This window comes from Papio anubis, chromosome 14 (genome assembly GCF_008728515.1).
Source record: "Papio anubis isolate 15944 chromosome 14, Panubis1.0, whole genome shotgun sequence".
NCBI classification, from domain to species: domain Eukaryota; kingdom Metazoa; phylum Chordata; class Mammalia; order Primates; family Cercopithecidae; genus Papio; species Papio anubis.
This window is the reverse complement of record NC_044989.1, coordinates 13,986,974-14,008,862: the sequence shown is the minus strand read 5'-3', so window position 1 is coordinate 14,008,862 and position 21,889 is coordinate 13,986,974. Positions and strand designations below refer to the sequence as shown.

General features: G+C 34.8%; 1 long non-coding RNA gene across 3 annotated transcripts in view; it reads left to right on the top strand.

Annotated features, from left to right (window-relative positions):
- Window positions 1-21,889, top strand: part of LOC103876737 — a 633,632-nt gene that overhangs the window by 232,663 nt on the left and 379,080 nt on the right. The window lies entirely within an intron of this gene.

Here is a 21,889-nt window from a genome sequence, read left to right as displayed (position 1 = left end):
TTCATCGTAGCAATAACTTTTGGTGGGAAAGAATTATTATTGCATTTTTTTAGACAAGGAAATAGAAACTCAGAAAGTACACATCACTTGTCTATATACCTAGGGGACTTGGTTGTACCACTGGAACCCAAGTTCTCCAGCTCTGAACTCAAAGTCTTCTCCAAGTACAGACAAGGCTGTAGGTAAATGTTTTTCTTGAAACCACTTGATTCCCTGGTTTCCTCATCTGTCTTGCATGACCTCTAGCCTCAATATCATGTTTAATTTCTGAGAACCTTTAAATGTTAGCTAAGATATGAGCGTTGGGGCACCTAGGGAGCATAGATAAGTTAATAAGGGGCTTTAAGATATCTAAACCCTTAATATTCAAAAGAATCAAAGCTGAAAGGACACTGAACAAGATCTTTACTCACGTTCTTCTAATACCATAGCCTATAGGTAATGAAAACATGGGAACCATATTTTTACCTATCTTCATGTTCTAACTGAGATTCATCCGTTCTCTTTTAAATAAACAACTTGGCTTTCTTTTTTATGACAAAGCCATTATGATTTGGTTTGCTTTCCAAATAGTTTGGTTACTGAATATCAACTTTTCTTAAGAAAAAATGTGATATCTTTAAGAAGCCAATTTGTAGAAAGAAAGACAGTTATAAGAGAAAAGTGGGAGCAAGTCAATTAAGGCTCAGGGAAACCTTTATTTTAACTACAGTCTCACAGCAGGAAAAAAGCACTCAAGGGGCTGAGGTTCCTGCAAGGGAGGCCAAATGCATACTTCTCAGACTGAAGGAAAGAAAAGTTATTCTTAGGAGCCACTTGGAGGTGTTTAATAGGTAATTAGCGCCTTTCCTCTCCTTTGTTCCGGACAACTGATTGACATCCTAAATCAACCCAGGTGGTAAGAACAAGATAAAGGCCTTAAAGGCACTAGCTCTATGCTGAGATTGTGAATAATTACCTGGGGAAGCGGTTTTCAAATTCTTTCAGATTCTTGGGCCCAGTTTCTGCAAGTTCTGCTTTCTCTAGTGGGAGAATTCACATTTATAACAGGCATCGAAACTGTTTCCTAGTTCCTCATGTTTAGAAACACAATTGGTAAAATACTATTTTAAGTGTTTCTTCGAATTGAATCATACGTTTTTATTTTGTTGTTTTTTTCCTCTCAGTATCTTGTAATAAGTTAAATATTTGTTGAAGGAAGAGAGATATAATAGAAAATGAATGTGCCAGTGGTGAGACTTTATTTTTTTTCTGAGGAAGGGCTGAAATAAATGAAGATACATAGAGAAGAAAAGAATTCTTAATAAGTGCGAGTGTCATCAAATACCATGCTTAAATGAACTCTTACTGAAGAGAGATTAGATTTTTTTTCCTGTATTTTGTTAAGAAAACAACTGAAGATCAACAAGTAGAAGTAAGGAGTAGACTCTTCAGATACATGAATTTCTAATAGTAGAGTTGCTCCAGCTGGACTCACTCAAAGAAAATGAGTTCCAAATTCCCAGGGATGTGTAAACATTGAGTAAGCAATGAACTGCCAGGATTAAGTAGTACAAAGCTCATAGATGATTCCTGTTCCCATATTGCATATGTCTCCTTTGGGTTCAGAAAGACACTGGGACTCCCCCAAACCAAAGGAGAATAGTGCCTCTGCCACCCACATCCAGAGGCATACATCTACTGCATAGGAGTTGCATTCCTTTTCTTCTTTATAAATTGTTTTATCTTATTCTAAATTCACTAAAGAATGATGATTTTCAGAAATATAACAGTATCAGGTGGAAGCATAGTTATGCATTAGTACAATACAAGTTAAGCCAATTAAAATATATCACTGATATATATCAAAATAGAAACACTTGAAAAAATGACAATACTTATTTTTGTTGGGGATGTAGAGAAAATGGTACTCTAAAAATGGCAAGAGTGAATATGCATTGTTATATCTTTAATTTTCAAGCCATCATAAAGATGGTATTAAAATTTAAAGTACATATACTTTTTGGTTAAGCAATACTTTATTTCTAGAAATATATGTTATAGAAACCAAATGGTTACTAGTAGAGACCTATGGATAAATAATTTTCTTGCATTAGATATTAGAAAAATACTCAAACATGATAAAGTAGTTATTCAAATTATGGTACATCTATACCATGGATGTTCATGAATGAAACCATTAGATACAACCTGTCATAAAACCATCAGATCTCATGAGACTTATTCATTATCAAGAGAACAGCATGAGAAAAACCCATCCCCATGATTCAGTTACCTCCCACAAAGTCCCTACCATGACACATGGGGATTATGGGAGCTACAATTCAAATGAGATTGGGCTAGGGACACAGCCAAACCATATCAGACATTAGACTATTTCTCTTCACAAATGATGTAATTTTATACCTAGAAAACCTTAGTCTTTGCAAAAAGCCTCCTAGGCCTGATAACTTCAGCAAAGTTTCAAAATATAAAATCAATGTACAAAAGTCAGTAGCATTTTCTATGTACCAATAACATTCGAGCTGAGAGCAAAATCAAAAATGAAATCCCATTCACTATAGCCACATACAAAAAACTCCCTAGGAATATGTCTCACCAGGGAGATGAAACATCTCTAGACTAAGAATTGTAAAACGCTGCTGAAATAAATCGGAGATGGCATAAACAAATGGAAAAACATTCCATGCTCTTAGATAGAAATAATCAGTATTTTTAAAATGGCCATACTGCCCAAAGCAATTTCACGGATTCAATGCTATTTCCATCAAACTACCAATGATATTTTTTATGGAATTAGAATAAACTATTTCACATGTCATATAGAACCAAGAAAACCCCGAATAGTTAAAGCAATCCTGAGAAAAACAAACAAAAAAACCAAAAAACAAAGATGAAGTCATCTTGATACCTAACTTTAAAATATGTTATAGGGCTACAGTAACCAAAAAAGCATGGTACTGGTACAAAAACAGACATAGACTAATACAACAGGTTAGAGATCCCAGAAGTAAAGCCATAAACCTGCAACTATCTGATCTTTGACAAAACTGACAAAAACATGCAACAAGTAAAAGACTCCACATTCAACAAATGATGCTGGGATAACTGGCTAATCATATGCAGAAGACTGAAATTAGATTCTTTCCTTTCACCATATACAAAAACCAACTCAAGATGGATTAAAGACCTAAATAGAAAACCTCAAACCACGGAATCTCTAAAAGAAAACCTAGGAAATATCACCTTGGACAGAGGCCCTGACAAAGATTTTACAACAAAGCTTTCAAAAGCCTTTGCAACAAAAACAAAAATTGACAAACGGGACCTAATTAAACTAAAGAACTTCTGCACAACAACAAAAATTATCAATTGAGTAAACAGATAATCTACAGAATGAGATAAAATATTTGCAAATTTTGCATCCCACAAAGGTCTAATATGAAGAGTCTATAAAGAACTTCAACAAATTAACAAAAAAAAAGAGTAAACAACCCTATCCAAAAATGTGCAAAGAAAATGAACAGACACTTCTCAAAGGAAGACATATAAGTGTCCAGAAAGCATATGAAAAAGGATGCTTATCATCACAAATATTTAGAGAAATGCAAGTCAAGACCACTGAGACCATCTCATACCAGTCAGAATGGCTATTACTGAAAAGTCAAAAATAACATTCTGGTGAGGCTCTGCAGAAAAGGGAAAACTGATACACTCCTAGTAGGACTGTACATTAATTTAGCCATAGTGTAAATAAGTTTGGAGATCTTTCAAAGAACTTCCTCAAAGAACACACATATGTTCATTACAATACTATTCACAGTAGATAAGACATGGAATCAACCTTGATGCTGATCAATGGTGGACTGGATAAGGAAAATGTGGTGCGTATACACCATGCAGTACTATGCAGCCATAAAAAAAAAAGAACAAAAGCATGTCCTTTGCAGGGACATGGATAGAGCCAGAGGCCATTATCCTAAGTCAATTAACAGAGGAACAGAAAACCAAATACTGCATGTTCTCACTGCTAAGTAGGATCTAAACATTGAGAACACTTGGACAAAAAGAAGGGAACAACAGACATCGGACTTACTGGAGAGTGGAGCGTGGGAGGAGAGTGAGAACTGAAAAACTACCTATCTGATACTATGCTTATTACCTGGGTGATGAAATAATCTGTACACAAAACTCCTATGACATGCAATTTACCCATGTAGCAAACCTGCATATGTGCTCCTTGAACCTAAAATAAAAATTGAAAGGAAAAAAAAAAGCAAAGCCATTAGAAAGAATGGATTGGAATTATAGCTGTTTATTGGAAGAAATGTTTATCAGGTATTGAGAAAACAAGGTGAAGAAAAATGTGTATGACATGTTTTAATTTTTATAAGTCATGATTCAAATATGTGCACATATTTTAAAATGTAGGTTTATGTGTTTACCCAGGTATGCATATATACATAGTGCATTTTTGGATATACCTAAGTATAGAGACAAGTATGGAATATGTTATCATGATTTACCTAGAAGGGTAGTGATAAGAGTGAAGAAATGAAGGAAAAAGGAAGGAAGTGGGCAATTAAAAAGCAAAATAAACGCTAGCCTCATTAAATAAATAGTGTGTGTTACATGGTTCTGCAACTGAGTATGTGTAAAATTATATATGTGTAAAGAAAAATGTATAAAATTTTTTCCTGAAAAATGAGGGGAAATACTTTACATATATTTTATTAGCCTAGTTTAAAAATCTAAGTGACAAATATTATTTGAGTAAAAAGTCGGCAAATACAGAGCTGGATTCAGCTCGATAGTGTATTTGCTTGTTCCTTTATTTATTTAAAACCTTTCTTATTCCAGTTCTGATTTAATGCAACTTGCAATGAAAATGTAGCATAACCTGAAAAATAATTGAGGAAATTACAGCGTAGGGGGGTTAGATGCATTTTAGACATTTTTTGGTAAACAATAACAAAAAAACTCTTGTTGGGTATCTGACAAGTCACTCATGACTGAAGGGTCTATGCGTCCAAGCAGAACATCATCAATATTCTTATTGAGTTGGGTCTCCTGATGAATTTACCTCATTTATCTCTATGACAGATCAAAGCTATTTCTTTCACTTGGACAAACATTAAGGCATTGTTGAGCACTGTCAAACTCAATAAGTCAATGATAATTTCAGACAAAAAAAACACATTTTCATTTTAATTGAATCCTAGCATAGGACTCACAGAAAAATGTCTACAGGATAAGAACTTAATTGCTGCAACCTTTCCATCTTCAGTTTTGTTTAATTTAACACTCAAGTAAACCACCCAGTGGTAGCACACTATTATAGACAGATCTAGCTCCTTTGAAGTCATTTACAGGTTTTCACTAAATATCACAAATTAAGGAATTCCGTATGGGTCAGGATATGTTATTTCTGAAGCCATATATCTGGATTCTGATATTTCATGTATCACTAAATCTATCAAGTAATAATTGTTTGCCGGGAGCTAATAGACATTAGAACATTTTTTAAAGTGGCTTTGCCTGGAGTGATGTGGTTTTTAGACTAAAAATTTCAGACAGAAATGAATGGGTCTCTTAAGGCAGTCAGAGGATGTACCTTCACCTCTAAATTCCAACCACTTTCCAATTACAGGAACAGGCCTGTAAGCTCTCCCTTAGAAAAGAACCCCTCTGGCTTTTACTATAACCTCTTCTTGCAGAAATTTATAACTCAACTGCAAAAATCCTCTCAAGGTGAAACATGTCATGTAGTCTTCCTGTCCCAATGTAGATTTTAAAAATACAGTTCCTGAGACTTCAATAGAAGACATTTAACTGAAGGAAGAAAATACATCTTAAGTCTTCCAATTGAGAGGTCAGTAACATTCCCCAGTTGAGGAAAACAGGGCAAATATTAATTTAATATCCAAAATGTTGATTTTTCTTATAACTTTAATCCTTCCTTCCTCCCCTCCTTTCCTCCCTTTCTTCTGTTTTATTTCCTTTCTAACAATTATCAGGCATTCGTTGAATTCCTTCTATGTGTCAGGTACTGAGCTGGTTACTAGATATATTGGTTTCCTGTTACTGTTGTAACAAATTACCACGAAACTCATGGCTTAAAATAACAAACATTTATTTTCTTGCAGTTCTAGAGGCCAGAAATCCAAACTAAGTCTTACATAGCTAAATCAAGGTGTTGGCAGAGCTGTGCTCCCCTGGGAATCTCCAGGAAATAATTTGTTTTCTGTTGCCCCTCTTAGATTCTAGTGGCTGTCGATTTTCCTTGGCTATGGCCCTGTCACTCACTCCACTCTCTGTTCCTATTGTCATATTGTCTTCTCCTCTTCTGTGTCAATTTTCCCTCTACTCACTCTTTTAAGATCCATTGTGACTGCATTTAGGGCCCACTCAAATAATCCAGAATAATTTTCCCATCTCAGAACCCCCAATAACCTCCACAAAGTTCCTTTTCATATAGAAGGTAACATTCATAGGTTTCAGGAATTAGGATCTGAATATCTTTAGGGACCAATGTTCAGCCTACCACTTAGAGATATACAAAATATATAGCATTCATCTACCTTCAAAGAAGCTCACCGGAGAGACACATAAGATTACCAAAATCTTACAAAAGATGTGAGACACACATTCTGAGAGCATAAGTACTTTGTTGCTAAAAAGATGGTTAAGAATTAACTGCTTCCCAACTATTAATTTCAGTTCCAGCTTGAACAGGAATCAAGACCTACTTGAGGATATGAATAAAAATAAAATCTAGCAAAAATGGAGATGACTTTCTATGCCTGTGGTAGGCTGAATAATGACCCCCAAAGTTATCCAGGTCCTAATCCATAGATCCTGTGAACATTGCACTATATGGTAATGTGGCCTTTACAGCTGTGATTAAACAAAGAATTTTGAGATGGAAAAAAATATCCTGGATCATCTGAGCCAACCTTAAGTGAAATCACAAGTGTCCTTATAAGAGAGAGACGGGGGGAAATTTGAAGGCAGATTAGGGGAAGATGAAGTTATAATGGAAAAAGAGGATGCAAAACTGTTAGCTTTGAAGATGGAGGAATGGATCATCAACCAAGGACTGCAAGAGTGACTGCTCTAGAAATTGGACAAGGTTGGGAATGAGATTCTTCCCTAGAGTCTCTGGCTGGAGCACAGCCCTGCTAACAACCTGTACTTTAGCCCAGTGAAACTGATTTTGAACTTCTGTCTGCCAAAACTATAAGTGAAATAAAAAATGTGTATTGTGTTATGCCACCCCATTTTTGATAATTTATTAAAGCAGTCATGGGAAACTAAGGCAATATTTTAAAGGCATGAACGTTTTCAGCAATCTGATATAGCTGAAAGAGCGCTGGTCTGAGAGATGAGAGACAGAATCCAGAATTGCCACTTACCATAAGCAACTACCTTATTTTTTTTTTTTTTTTTTTTTTGATACAGGGCCTCGTTCTATTGCCCAGGCTGGAGTGCAATGGCACAATCTTGGCTCACTGTAACCTCCCCATCCCGGGTTCAAGTGATTCTCATGCCTCAGCCTCCCGAGTAGCTGGGATTACAGGCACGCACCACAATGCCTGGCTAATTTTTGTATTTTTAGTAGAGATGGGGTTTCACCATTTTGGCCAGTCTGGTCTTGAACTCCTGGCCTCAAGTGATCTGCCAGCTTTAGTCTCCCAAAGCACTGGGATTAGTGGCTCAGGTGTGAGCCACTGTGCCAGACCCAATCTTCATTTGGAGCCCAGGTCCTCTATCTGCAGGATGACTGCTGGGACTTTTTCCTTCATGTTCTCATGTTATTTACCTGAAAGAGGTTTTATATTATCCTACACTTTCTGAATCTCCAAATATTCGATCAGGAAATATCAAATGAGGAAAATAACATTGATTCGTGTATTCCTGAATTGAATTCGAATCAGCAGGAGGACATGAGACAATCTGTGCAGAATAGAGTAGATTTTATCATTATGGTCCTTGTTCTGGATCAGAATCCAATCAGAAATACACATTGAATTTTTTCATGTCTCACTAGACTTCATTCTAGAACAATTGCTCAGTATTCCTCTGTTTCTAATGACTTGGAACACTTAAGGAGCACTGCCCAGTTGTTTTGTATGGTGCCTCAACTGGGTTAGACTGATTGCCTCTTCAGGAGTGCATCTAGGTGACGCATTTTAACAGAATCCCACAGAAGTAATGTTGTGTCCTCCTCAGTCCATCATATTAGAATGCACACATTGTCAGTTCATCCCATTTTGGGGATTTGGGTGAATGGCATATGAAAATTATATATATATAATTTTAAATATATATATAGTTTGCAGTTTTTATAAATCTAAATAATAGTTAAAAAAATTCATACTCTTAAGCAATAGGGTATCAATTAGTAAATTCATATAGCTTTCAATGTCTAATATATTATTTTAAAGTTGAAAGAGTAAATGTCTCCCTAAAATAGCCTATGTATCAGGGTCATAAAATCTGAGAGAGAGAAGAAATGAAGATCTTTACGGAGCACATCATGATGGATAAAATCCAGGGCTCCTCCTATTAGACCAGAGCAGTGACTGATTTGGTCTCTGCCACTTAGTGGCACTATGATTTTGGACAACATATTACAATGATGGCAATTAGTCTACATTTATTGATAATTACTGTTTCATGGGATGTTTTAAGAGGTGTGTATTTTTCCATTTAATCTCTACAACAACCAAATGAATTTTATATTAACATAATTGCCATTTTATAGGTCAGATAATGGTTGCATAAAGAGTTAGGTCACTTCCTTAAGATCACATAGCTAGAAGGTAGTGAAGCCAGAATTTAAACCGTTTCTGCATCCAAGTCCTGTATTCATCACCACTATATTATACTGCCTCCCTAAAATTGCTAACCACTGTTTTCTCACATGGAAAATGAAGATAGTAATCATACCTGTGTTATAGGTGTCTGTGATTTAATAAAGGAGGCATTTAAATTTATGACTCATGTTAGACATGTAATAAATGTAAGTCTTATTATCTTATAGTTATCATTGTGCCCTGATGTTATTGGTGGGAGGAGAAAAGGCTCAGGGAATTTAAATAATTGCCTAAGGTAGCATCAGGAGATAATACAGATTAAAACCTTAAGCCACTGACTCATTCTGTGCCTCTTTCCACATCTCCTGAAAAGTGATTGTTATATTAAAAATCAGGGGGCAGATCCTATTATATTGATGTATAAATTAAAGACATAATTTACTCATAAACTCATTAAGAATCACTCATAGCTGCAGCTCATCAAAGAGAGGATATAGAAATCCTGTGTTTCCAGGAGCAGATGCAGAGAACATATTAGCAGCTTTGCTTCTGGAAAAAAGTATATGCTTTGTTGATCACTCACCAACTGGCCCACTCCAAGGAAAGCTCTGAATCAGCAACCCCTTTTAAGAAAGTGTCAAGTCAACTCTTCATACCCTAGTAAGAAATGAGTAATGGCCCCAACACTAGAAGTAATTAGTGACTTTACACAAGACATTTCCAATGTGTGGGCCTCTATCTAAAATCACAAAATGAAAGAATTGGACTAGAGAAGTTATAATATTCCTCAAAGTTTAATCATTTTACGATACTCTGAAATATTTGATTATTAATTTTCTCCTTAGCGTGGGTTTTTAGAGCAGGCGTTAAGGAATCTATCGGCTAATAATTAATCTCGTATTTGGTATGGTGTTAAATATTCATGTTCATTGTAAATTACATAGCATTATCAGCCAAAGGTCTGGGGTTTCAACCATGCTTTTTCCTGGGCCCACTTGTCATTTGCCTGATTTCTTATTGAAATGTGCATACTTAGGCTTTATCTGAACATTTGCTCAAGAATCCCAGTTTCTTGTACTGCAGAAAGTCTCAAATGTGAGAACCTTGTTTTCCATAAAATGAAGGTATGTCTGTACAAACTCTCTGTGCTTTTTATCTATCCTTTATTGTTCCCAGGTAATACCAAAGGACACAAGAAGTTCACATCAGTGTTTGGTAATGCACTGATTTTTAATTTTTATTGTTTTTATATGCAAAGGTTTTCTAAAGACCTCTGGAAGAATGAATTTCCTGCAAACTTTTCCACCATATGCCACATATTTTAAAATCAAGATGGGGGGAAAAAAGCCAGCATATGATGGAATCAATGAGATCATGTACCTCTGTCTTATCCCAGCCTGTTTTCAAGTTGTATTAACTTGAAACCAAGATCAAAGTGATAATACCAAGATCCAAAATAAACTGAATTGCTTAAGACATTATACTGCAATTGGCCTATTGTTTTATTCTTCAGCAAATTAGCTTAGTCAATAGTTCAAACTTGAGTTTTCTTTTCAGAAACGTTCTTTCTGAAACATTAAACAGAAGTAAAGTATCTTCCATAAGTTAAACTTCTTGTGTTTTTTTTTTTAATGGAAGTTTTAGTGCCATTTTTTATAGTTTATGAAGTGGTGCCTAGTCAAGAGTAGATTTTCTAAGACTTTTGCATTTATCTGGGAAGGAGTATAAATGATCATTTTTTTAAATCAAAGAATCGTGGATATCATATTGCCTGCACGGAATACTCCATGGGCCTAGGTACTGGGAGACAGGCAGGGATGGATTCAAAGGAAAGGCAACAAGGCTGCCCAAAGTTGCAGCCATCCAAGTAGGGAGAGAAGAGATGCACATAAATTGCTTGAATGCAAAAGTCACCGTGTCACATAACTTGAGAGATTCGTAGAGCATTTTGAGAGTTCAGAGGAAAGTAAAACTGTTTCCAGGTGACAGATGAGGAAAAACTTTGCAAGTAGGTTAATATTTAGGCGGGAACTTGTAAAATGTTTCAAATGTGGACATGGAAAAATTCAGGATAAGGACACTTGAGAAAGAATGGATAGCTTAAGAAGAGGCACAAATGGACCTCTCCATTTGTAGGGTATGGTTTGAAATTTGGGGATAGTTTGGTTTCATTAGAATGTATATCATGTAAAACGGAATTCTAGGAAATTCTAGAACAAAAAGGATAATTAAGTATGTGGGAGACACTACTTAGGAAGTGATTAGCAGGAATAACATCTAACCCAAAATTTTATTCTCACCCCACTAGCACTGTGCTTGGCATTATTCAGTTGAATTTATCTGATAGGAAAGAAGGAAGCAGAACATGTAGAATCATAAAGGAAATGGAAGAGATAGTCGAGATGTACAGTTTAGGATACCTTAATTTTTTTTCCCCTACAGCAAACTTCTTAATAAAACACAGGAGAAGCAGGAATGCCTTTTTAATACTCTTGAAGGTAAAAAGAATATAAAAAAGAAAAAAAGTAAATTCTGGAATTGTGATTACTTGCAAACTAATGTCAGTGGGATTGCTTGGAGTGTCAAGTTTTGCTTTTTGAAAGATGCCCAATGAAAGAAAAAGTCGGAATGCAATTTCTAGAGGAGAATAGGTTTTGTGAACTCTGTCATCACTTCATTTTGCCTCTATGCAAAGAAAATTGTATCTTATGTTCCAAGTCACAGTACATTTGTCCTCAGATAGTTTTACGCGTAGTCACCACTACCAATTTTCTGTCAAAATATTTACATTATCTGTGGATCTATTTCACAAACTAACAGACATTCTTAGGCTGAAGGAAATAAATTTTAGTGCGTTTAATATATACTTTGACTTCCTTACCAAATTCAAATGCTGCTTGCAAGCTATATGACATTGCAATATTCTGCCAGTCCCCAAATTTGAAAGATCTGTTTGAGAAGATTAAATGTAATTACTTTGTTCATCAAATATTTGGGGAAGTTGAGTTTGGAGATTGCTGATTTGAGATTTAATTTTCAGTAAATTGGAAAGTTAAACAACAACAAAAAAACTATTGTTTCTCTCTCTCTCTCTCTTTTTTTTTTTTTTTTTTTTTTTTTCTACTTTGTTGTAGGCCATCCATGTTTAAATTGCTTTTCCTATGGGGAGTGATTTATTTCAGGCTAACTTGTGATGGATATGTTTTCCATGATTCAAATGAGTACTTTTTAACCTTAGGCTATGGCAGATGGGTGCATAAATATGAAGCAGAAACTGAGCCAAGGATTGACTTGTTTGCTTTCTAATCCTTTTTTCCCCAACAATTTTTTTAAAAAACTAAAATCTCAGTAGTTTTTAAGAACTCTGGATTGGATTATTCAAACTTCTTGGTTCCAAAGCCCAGTATTTCATTTTGACAATGACAATAGCTGAATTTACTCGCAGGTGTTTCTTACTTGGACTATCTCATCCTAATTTTAGGGTGCTGTTCAAGTACTAATTATTATAATCCTAGACATGTATCTCTTCTTAGCAATGCCAGGAGGAACTCTTCTATTTGCCAACTTATGGGAAAAACTAGAAATACCTAAAAGCAATCTTTATGTTCATGTAGGACATTGATCTGCGTTCTCTCTTATGTATAATATCTTTTACCAGTTATGTGATCATGGTTATATGAATATAGCATGTGATGGTATTTGGATAATCTAAAAGCAGATTGTATAAAATGGAAGGTCTTGGTTCATTGATAACAAAACATGGAATGAGACAAGCTAAACTCACATTGGAGAACAGTAGTGTGAGCACTAATTTAAGCAGAGACTCATATAACAAATTAGTATATATACAAGAATCATATAAATGTAATTCCAATTTTAAATTTTTATTTCTTTTATGGGCTGATTAGCAGTGGATAAGGAAATGCCTTTTGAATGATTTGGCCTGGATCTTCTTGCACTTTTGCTGTATTGTTCTAAATATTCTTGATTTTGACCCACTTGATCTATTTTCTTGTCACATTCTACTGCATTCCAGATTACCACTGTTACTGGTACCTCATCCTAATTGTTATGATTTCTCTGACTTATTGTTATTGCTTAGGGTTCAGGAGTTTGCATAAGACGGTCTTTGCCTATGATGCATTTCCTCTGCCCTGGGTCTCTTGATTCACCTCTGGATTTCTTGTTCAGTGAGTGTTGGTATAAATCTCTTCAAAGACATTGAAATGACAAAAGATTCTCTGCCATTTGGGGGTTGGAATTTAACATTATCATGGTAGTATATAGCCTGATAAGCCAAGATTATCTTCTGACTGAGTACTATATTTATGACCCTTCTTTATCTTACAAAAACCTTTTCCTCTCTGCTTATTTCCTGCATCATCATGACCTAAGTTGTGGAAACTACATGGCGGAAGAGGAGGAGTAATGTTGCTGGATTTAGCAAATAAGAACTCCTAGGAAGGGCACAGAGAAGAGTTTGTTTTGGTGCATGTCTGAGCTATCAGATATCCCACAGAAAAGGTTGAATAGAAATGAGATATCTAAATTCGGTTGGGGAAAGTTTCTAATTGAATTAGGAGCCACTGGAATATAGATATCCTACGATTAAACCATGAAAGGGCAGTAGAACACCAGGGAGTGAATACAGATGAGAGAACCAAAAATTAGCCCTGGGCAATGACAACATGAAAGATTCTGAGAATGCTTAACAAGTTTAAATATTCACATTGGCTGAAAAAAACCTTATTTTGGAATATTTTTCCACTGGAAAATTGGGAAAATAGGGGATCAGTTTTATTTGGATTTGTCTTATATGTTGAGACATGTGGTAGTACCTAGCTAATCAGAGTGTTTTTTAAAGGGTGCAGGGCACTGAAGGCAGTCCTTAGCATGCCTGAACCTGTGTGATAATGAGCTGGATCATAACGGGTTTTTATTGTGTACCTGGTGCTTATTCATACTCTATAGGAAAGGGAAGGCTGGCTTTACTAACTGGGACTTTCAGTAATTTTTCTGTATTGATGCTCAAAAATCATCTTTCTTTTATTATTCATTCAGTAGTTTTTCTCCATCTGAAGGGAAATGTCTTGGCAAGTGTAAATGTGCTTCCAATATTCTTTCTTGTTAATTCCTTTCACATGATAAATTGCAGGGAACTGTACTGAAATCCCTTGAAATTGAAAAGTCGGCCTATATGAATGCTTAGGAGCAAAGGTTTGAAACATAATAAGTCTGTAGATATTCAGCTGAGAGCATTTTCAGAAACATTTGCAATCCCTTGCTACCTTTTATGGATACCTATAGATTCATTTGCATACTTTTCCCAAGTTCTTATTTAGGTGGTCAATTAGAGTTATCTAAAATGGTTACAAAACTCGCCAAGATTACTTAAAATATTTCATGTATTTTGAAAATAAAGTCATTCATAAGATAACCTTTCCTTAAAAATAAAGCAAAGTAAAATGAAGAAATATCTTTTGGTTTCCCCCTATTTCCGGCTATACAAAGACAAATGACATCTATTTCGAACCTGGCCTCCGTGACCCTCTGTGCTGCTTGGTCATAATACAGGTCCTCAAGCTATCCTTTTTTTTTTTTTTTTTTTTTTTTTTTTTTAATTTGAGACAGAGTCTTGCTCTGCCACCCAGCCTGTAGTGCAGTGGTGTGATCATGGCTCATTACAGCCTCGAACTCCTGGGCTCAAGTGAAGGAGATGTAGCAGATACTACAACTGAGAGTTAAAATACTATATTACTAATAATGAAAAACTGGAACTGTGTTCCTCCTGATGAAACACTCTGGGAATAATACAACATCTCCTGAGAAACATCCTTGCTTATGTTTAATCTAAACATAAAGAAACATCAGACAACTATATATTGTGGGATACTAACAATGCACATGGCCTGTCTTTCTAAAAAATATAATGGTAAATTATATATATATAAAAAAGAAAAAAACACCAAAAGACTTGATTAGATTCAAGATAAAAAATTTGCACATAAGTTATTTCTTAACTGTATCATTGTATTAATGTTAGATTTCAAGGTTGTGAATATAATATTATAGTTACCCAAGAACATGATTTTATCTTTAGGAGATATAAGGGTACAGTAGAATAATGTCTACAACTTTTACAAAATTTTACGTACATACATATTAACATACATGCAGATACAGAGGCTATAGAAAGAAAATTTGGCAAAATGTTAATAATTGGTGAATTTACAATACTAATAGGGGTACATAAGCATTGTACTACTCTTTCAACTTTAGTGTAAGTTTGCATTTCACGAAAAAAAAGTTGGGGAAGTAAATTATATATACAATTGACCTTTGAACAACATGGTTTTGAACCATGAAGGACCACTTGTCCTTGGATTGTTTTTAATAAGAGTCACACGAAGTATGCCTGTCTCTCCTACCTCCCCTTCCACCTCCTCTACCTCCTTTACCTCTTCTGCCTCTGCCACCCCTGAGACAGTGAGAACAACCACTCCTCTTCCTCCTCCTCTTCAGGCTAGTCAACATTAACAGGAGGAGAATGAAGACCTTTATAATGATCTACTTTCACTTAGTGAATGGTAAATATGTTTTCACCTCATTATAATTTTTTTCATAACATTTTCTTTTCTCTAGCTTTCTTTATTGTGAGAATACAGTATATAAAGCATAGAACATTAAAAGTACGTGTTTACTATTCATGTTATCAGTAAGTCTTCCAGCCAACAGCAGGCTATTAATTGTTAAGTTTTGGGTGAGTAAAAAATTACATGCAAGATTTTTGACTGCATGAAGACTCAGCATCCCTAACTCTCCTATTGTTCAAAGGTCAACCATATTTGAAAGAAAAATTAATAGAACTGGAAAATATACTTCTCATTATAAATAACCCCAGTTTAAGAGGAGTACTTTTAATTGAAATCTGCAATTATGTATATAGTAATAGCTTATTTTTCAGAGAGTTCTGTACACTTTATCAAGCACTAATATATCCTATTTAGTTAGTATTTAGAAACTCCAATGGTGTCATATTGAATAATTTTTACTACTAATCTTCACTTTCTACTGTTGGAAAAGTTGCATCACTGAATTTAATAATCATGCACATGATTTTATAAGTTAAAAACCGTGGAGAAACTCAACTCAAACTCAGGTCAACCAACTCTAAGTGTCCTTGCACTTTCTGTATGGGATTCATTGCATGTACACGTTTGTGAGTGTATTAGTCTGTTCTCACACTGCTAATAAGGACATACCTGAGACTGGGTAATTTATAAAGGAAAGAAGTTTAATTGACTCACAATTCCACATGGCTGGGGAGGCCTCACAATCATGGTGGAAGGTGAATGAGGAGCACAGTCACGTCTTACATGGCAGCAGGCAAGAAAGCTCTTGCAGGGGAAGTCCCATTTATAAAACTATCAGATCTCATGAATCTTATTCACTACCATAAGAGTAGTATGGGGGAAACTGCCCCCTGAATCAATTATCTCCATCTGGCCCCACCCTCGACACATGGGGATTATTACAATTCAAGGTGAGATTTGGGTGGTGACACAGCCAAACCTTATCAGTGAGTGTGTGTGTTTTTCCAACAATTAAAAGATCTTTCAAATTTTGTGGCTGGCTCTTGCTTTGGTAGATAGGTCATGGAGCTGATGAAGCAAAAATTGTAGAATCAATTTTCATATTGAGAGAGAAATATCCAGCATTTCCCATTACTATGCCACAAACGATTGGGATTGGGATCACAGGGCATAGAGTAGTGTTGCTTTAAGAAAATGTTATTCCTGCAACTTGTATATATTTATTTGGTGGCTAGTACTGGCTTAAAACTCTTGTTTTCATTTACCCAGTTTGCTCTTGTAATACTTATAATTTTAATTCAAATATTCAAATTCTTATAGCTTTTGATCATTTCATGAGTCTTTTTCTTTTGACATTTGAAAACCATAAAGTCATATTAAATAAGAAAACCTTTTTTAGTTTTGGAAACTTGAAAATAAACTTATATTTCCCCATACACTACAAGTCAAAGGGGTTTTAGGAGCAACTTTCCTGAAGTTGCATTTATGATGATTTGTTTTAAAGTTTATTTAATGATAAGATGACAGACATATTTATCATATGAAGCAGTGGCTATTACCTTAAAATTTTTTTTGCCAGTTTCTTCTGACATTTTTCACTACTTTGGCAGATTTAACCAAACAATGCCAAACAAAGTACTGTACAAGTTAAGTGTTTTATGGAACCAAGTAAAGTGGGCCTTGAGATGTGTTTTTTCACTTTGTAATTGTATGATTTTACATCAGGACTTCAACTCATATAGTTTATAACTGGTTCTTAATTATGAATGTAATTCCTAGGCTTAATATGCTAGATTCAAAGTCATAAGCTGATTCACATCGATGCTCTGTGGCTATAGCTTTGCTGTCCCATGACTTCAGGGAAATGGCTTTCTCTGCCATTGCTGCTGCTGCTTAGATGAAATGGCTATTAAAGGGCTTGGTTCATTTGCTGATATGCCATATCCATTCCTTTCTATATCTCTTTATGAAGTATTCTGTGAACATTGAAAAAAAATAGTATTTTGAAGACATTTAAGGAGGGAGGCCAGTTCTCCTTAGAGCTGGTAAATCTGAAGGTCTGGACATGTGTGTACAGGCTTTTGATGTTTTCTGTTTTTCTAATAAGTCATTTTAGACACCTGGCTATTTTAAGAGGGCTATTTAAATCCCTCTTAAAGGAACCAACTGCATTAATGTAAAATGTAGATTATTTGTGCATGTTATATGGAAAAAGCAGAAGTAACCATTAAAGAGCATTTGCTTGACCATCTCTTAAATAAAGTTTTATCAGACCAATTGCTCTTTCTCTTTTGATGATCCAGTATCCAAAAGGCCCAGGAACACTACAAAAATGGAAGCCCTGTAGCAGTAATAGAATGTAATAGAAAAATTGGCAAAGGATCCGAAGGTGTAATTCACAAAAGGGGGAGAAAAGAGGTAAACAAACAAATGGAAAAATATGCAACCACTCTATAATTAGTCATACATATATAATTTTTCTGAAAAATAAATATAACAGTTCATGTAAATTAAATGCTTTAAAAAATACCATTTTAGATACATTTTAACATCATAAAAAGTTACATATGGTGACACATTATGCAATATTAGGAAAATACAGAAAGAAAAAATACCCATTATTTCCAATCCTCATGTCCCAGAAATAAGCACATTTAGTATTCAGTTGTATATTCTTCTGTATTGTTTCATGCTTATCGTTTTATTTGTTAGTTTTATATAGTTTCAGGCTTAATACAGTATAGAATTGTGTATTCTTCTACATATACTTAGCAATTTTTCATTCTTCTCTATTTAAACTTAACAATATGAGCTTTCAATATACTATAAATTTCTCACCAGAATGTGATAGCTTTTTCCTTTCTTTTATTCCTATCACAAATTTACATATGTAGAAGCGAAAATATGAAGTAGAGAATTACAATGTGAAAGCCTTCACCTCTTAACTTTTCTAGTTCTTTGTGTACGTTTCCAGATTCTCAGATAAGAATGGGTAAAGAGATAGGTGGGGCAGTAGCTAGGATAGAGAGAGAGCACAAATATAGGATCGTACTCAATATGTTGACTTGCAATTTGCTTTTGGATTCAATAACATATAATGGACTTTCTTCAATTTTACTAAGCAAAACAGCTTAGTCTGTTGAATAAATGTGCAATGTTTACATTATAATTGATGCACTAATGGACATTTAAGTTCTCTCCAATATTTTGATTTTCCAAGGCTGCAACAGATATTCTTGTCTACTCTTCTGAGTGTTTTTGTATGAGAGTTAACTTAAAAGTAGAATTTTCTGGTCAGCAGTTTTACCTATTTTTTAGTTGATTGGTACTGACAAGTTACTCTCTAAAAATGTTGTACCAATTTATTCTTCAATCTATAATATGTGGAATATCATATTTCCTATGGTCTTAAAAACACTAGATATTATACTCTGTTTTATAGTCTTTGAAAATATAATGGAGTAAAAATCGTACTTTATATTTTTATCATATTTCTCAGAGCAATACATAGTTTGAGCACATTTTCATATATGTATTCATTTTTGTGTAAATTGATGTTCAAATATTTTGGCCATTTTTATATTTATCTGTTTAAATCACAGTAAAACATTCCAATGAATGGTTTAACTATTGAATGCTATCATTTTGCAATATTGAAAAAATTACAGTATAAACACCTTTTGCAAAACGCTTTTATGCTATTCTAGATTACATACTTAGGATACAAATGATAAACCCAATTTGGGGTTAAGGGAGATACACATTTTTAAGGTTCTTCTTATTTTCCAAATAATTTCCCAGCAAAGGAGCAATGTATAGTAATGCTTATTTCATCGAAGACCAGAAAAAATACTTTTTTGGAAAATGTTGCTAAAATCATAAATGAATACATTTATTTTTCAGAATAAGTATACATGTATGACTAATTATACAGTGGTAGCATATTTTTCAATTTGTTTGTTTACCTCTCTTCCCCCCTTTTGTGAATTACACCTTAGGATCCTTTGCCAGTTTTTCTATTACATTCTATTACTGCTACAGGATTCAATAGAGTATTGCAAGAGTGGGAGATGAAATAATTAACATAATCGTAGAACAAAATCCACAATTTATCAAAAAGTGTGTATTGTACTGTGGTTGAGAGCATTAATTCTGGAGCCAGATTATCTGGGGTTTGTATTCTAGGAGGATTAAATTAATTAATGTCAATGTATGAGTGTCCTGTGGCTGCTATGACAAGTTATAATAGACTGGAAGGCTTAACACTTTTTTTTTCATTCTCTCATAGTTCTGGAGGTTGTAAGTCCAAGTACATATCACCTGAAGTCAAGGTGTTGGTGCTGTCTCTGGAGGTTCCAAGGAAGAATCAATTTCCTTGTCTTTTCAGCTACTAGAACTGCATTTCTTGCAATTCCTTGGCTTCTTGTCTTTTCTCCACCTTCAAAGCCAGTAGCACAGCATCTTGCTTCAGTCTTCGCATTGCCTCTGTCTTTCTCTGTGAAATCACCTCTTGCCTCATTCTTGTAAGAACACCTGTAACTACATTTAGTGCTCTCCTGGATAAACCAGGATAATCCCCTGACTTCAATATCCTTACTTTAATTATAGCTTCCAGGTCCCTTTGTTACATAAGGTGATGTTCACAGGTTTCAGACATTAGGATGTAAATATCTTTAGGGGACATTGATGAGTTTACCACAGTCTGTAAACCACGTAGGACACCCTGGGCCACAGGAAATGCTAGGTAAATGTTGGCTGGTACTATGTAAAAGTAGTTTGTAATAATGATGATATAAAATGCCCAACAAATTACTAGGGAAGTGCATGAGAATTTAGAGGAGGCTGAATTTATTTCCATCTGAGGATATTGCAGGTGGCATAACACAGTGGTAAGCGTTGAGAAGAAGAGTAATATTTCAGTTTGCAAAGATGGGAGCAATGCAAGTTTAATGTGCTGCATAATTCAGCTATTCCTCCTGCCCCTCCGTCCTGTGACCCCACATTTGCTTTGTATTCAAAAAGACAAGGATAGTATAATCTGTGGACAAGAAATTTAATTCCCTTCTCTTATTAGCTGTGTTACTGAGAATGCTTTTTTCTCATTTTTGCATTTCTAAGCCTCAAATTCTTTCTCTATAGGATAGAGATTGAAGTATCTCTCTTACGGGCTTCAGAATTAAATAAAGTAATGGTTAGGGGGAGTGTTTTGTAAAATGTAATTTAGTCCACAAATATTAGCTGTACTGTTTGTCTCTACATAATTATTAAGTATAAGGGGACTCCATTATTCCCAGGAAAAATGAGATCATTATCCTCAGAGCTTGATCAGGTGGAAGATATACTTTCCACAAAGATTCAGACTAAGTCTGAATGCAGGTAAAAATGAACTACTTTTTGTAACAATTAAATTTAAATACTTTGCTAAAATCATGGCACTACCCAGATGTGAGATTTGAGCAAACAGGTAGCTCATTTCCAAATTAATAAATAGATTAATTCAATGGAAGTCAATATTAGAATAAAATTATGACTTTGAGGTTTTTCCTTGTTTTCTCTCTTTTCATACTTTATGCCTTAAAACTACAAGATTTGTATCTAAACCTATTCCCCTCCCTCAATTTTTTCCAGAAACTTTCAAGTATTTTCTTTCACAGTCTTCTCCTCCAAGACCTAAACAATTCACTCTGGCATTTTTTTTTTTTTTTTTTTTTTGTTAAGGAACTAAAAGACTTTTTTTGACTCAGTGGGTTGTTCCAGCCACCCTAAGGCTCTCAGAATATCTCCCTCAAATTGTTAGTGACAAAATTCTGGTTTGCATACACTATGGGTTTTGATGAATAAAGAACTTATTTTACCTAGCGTATCTTATAAGAGCAAATCTGTGCAATTATAAATTCTGTCTTGTAGTTACTCTTATTAAGAAAAATTTCTCTGGTCAAAGTTAACTTTTCAGCATACCTAGTAGTGGTTAATGAAACTCGAGGTGTAATGTATGATAAATAACTTTCCCTGAAGCGCCGCAAGAAGCAAAACCAATCCTTATTTCTCTTACGGAGATAGGAGTTCTATATTTTTCCTTTCTGCCTTTTTGTTAGTACATAATGTGGAAAAGAATTTTGTCACATGATAGGGTTAGATGATGGCATTTTCTTCCTTAGTTGGTAAGAAAGAAATTGATGCTTGTGGTACATTGGTCATAGGTGGGGGTCCCTTTGGGTTTACTGCACTATGTCATTTTCCTAATGATTGGGGAAAGAAACATTATAGTCCACAAAAAATAAACGGGGTCCCGAGTGACCAGAACTTGTTATTTCTCTGATAATATGTCTTTATGTTTGTTTCCCTTTAAAACAGACAAGTCAGCTGCTCCATCCAGGTTACACAGAGCAGGGGGTGGTATTTGGTCTTTTACTTGGTTCCACATGCTCTGAGCAGGAGAGGAAAGAAGTCAAGCCTGTTAGACCTAGGCATTGGTGA